Here is a 2,358-nt window from a genome sequence, read left to right as displayed (position 1 = left end):
ATATATATATATATATATATATATATATATATAGGTGCAGGAGTGGCTATGTGGTACGAAGCTTACTTCCCAACCAAATGGTTCTGGGTTCAGTGTCTTCTACTATAGCCTTGGGCTGACCAAAGTTGTGTGAGTGGATTTGGTGGATGGAAACTGAAAGAACCCTGCCATGTATATATATATACATATGTATATGTTTGTGTGGCTGTGTTTGTCCCTCCACCATCACTAGACAGCTGATGTTAGTGTGGTTACGTCTCCATAACTTAGCAGTTCAGCAAAAGAGACCGATAGAATAAATACTAGGCTTACAAAGAATAAGTTGTGGGATTGATTTTTTTGACTAAAAGGCAGTGCTCCAGCATAGCCACAGTCAAATGACTGAAAGAATAAAAGAATATATATATATAGTAAATGTAAGATAGAAGATACAAGAATTTTTATTAATCACCATTCGTTTCATATACATATATGTAAGTTTCAGGTTCAGTCCCACACCATGGTATCTTGGCTAGTGTCTTCTACTATAGCCTCAGGCCAACCAGAGCTTTGAGTGGATTTGGTAAATGGAAACTGAAAGAAGCCCATCATATATCTGTGTTTGTCCCCCACACCGCCTGACAACTGGTGTTGGTGTTTTTATGCACCCCTCTCCCCATTATTTAACAGTTCAGCAGAACAAGGCTTTAAAAAGAAAAACATAAGTACTGGGCTCAATTGATTCAACTAAAAATTCTTCTAGGCACTGCCCCAGCATGGCCACAGTGTAATGACTGAAACAAGAGATAAAAGATACATATATAAAACTTCAGTTTTCTGTAGAAATTATACCCAGCACTGATTTGTCACGATGTAAACAAAAATGAGATCAAGCATGAAGAAATAGGTAATGGGTGTATATGCCATATTTAAGGAGTTCTTTCATCTATGAACACATTGCTTAAATAGCCATCACACACAATGGTGTAACATTATTGGATAAACCAATTTTACATATTAAACACATTCCTAGCATCTGGCACATACATATTACCATATTTTAACGTGTATAAGAAACCCTTTTTTGTCAAAAATTAGGTTAAAAAATATGGGTGTTTCTTATATATTGGTAGCATTATAATCCCTTACAAAACCTTTTTCTCAAATTTTAAACCCCCAAAATTTGGGGGTTCCTTATACACATTAAAATACAGTAATTACTTATAGGTACATTGTATTTTTTATGCAACCATAATATACTATAAAGTATATGAAACACTTTATGAGGCAATACTGTGTTCTACTGTGTTAGCAGTGCTATTACATCACCTGTTAAGCACTGCTAATACAGTAGAACACAGTATTGACTTATAAAGTGTTTAATATACTTTATAGTATATTATGGTTGCATAACAAAGTACAATGTACCAATAAGTAATTATTATATATATATAAAATGTTCCTAGCTTTTAAGGGTGTCATGAAAGTCCTGGTTGGAGGCCCAACCTTTCAAGTCCTTTTACAGGGCTTGAATCTGAAGGACACACTGCAATAAATGTGTGGATCTGTTAGGGGTATATATTGAATAAAATAATAACTGATCCTCCTGTATTTACTTTTACCCAAACCAGGAACTTTTGAACACCTTGTATGTATGTACGTACATATATACATATATACACAAAATTTTGTTGGAAAATTGCAGGCGATAGGACTTAGTATAAGATATGGCTTCAGTTTTGAACATATAGTATATATGTATGTATGTGTATATAGTTGAAATTTACAGAAAAACAAAAGACGATGACAGGTGTATAAACAACAAGCAGGTGTATTACTTTAACACTCGGGAAAGTGAGAAAGTTCTATACTTAAGAGATGAGAAATTATTTACATTATGTACCCGGTGCAAGCTATGGACACATAAGAGGTGCAGCAATATCAAAGGCAGGTTAACTAGCAAGTTAGTCTTTGTATGTGGCAGATGTTCAGGTGCAATAAACACTGTGAACAAACAGGAAACAACTTCTGTCACATTCCAGGGAGAAAAACTAGAGGTAGTCGATAGCTTCCGCTATTTGGGTGACCAAGTTAGTAGTGGGGGTGGGTGTGCTGAAAGTGTAACTGCTAGAATAAGAATAGCTTGGGCCAAGTTTAGAGAGCTCTTACCTCTGCTGGTGACAAAGAGACTCTCGCTCAGAGTAAAAGGCAGACTGTATGATGCATGTGTACGAACAGCCATGCTACATGGCAGTGAAACATGGGTTGTGACTGCTGAGGACATGCGTAAGCTCACAAGGAATGAAGCCAGTATGCTCCGTTGGATGTGTAATGTCAATGTGAATACCCGTCAGAGTGTAAGTATCTTGAGAGAAAAGC

This window comes from Octopus bimaculoides, chromosome 16 (assembly GCF_001194135.2).
Source record: "Octopus bimaculoides isolate UCB-OBI-ISO-001 chromosome 16, ASM119413v2, whole genome shotgun sequence".
Taxonomy (NCBI): domain Eukaryota; kingdom Metazoa; phylum Mollusca; class Cephalopoda; order Octopoda; family Octopodidae; genus Octopus; species Octopus bimaculoides.
The sequence above is the reverse complement of the archived record's forward strand: the minus strand, read 5'-3'. Positions refer to the sequence as shown.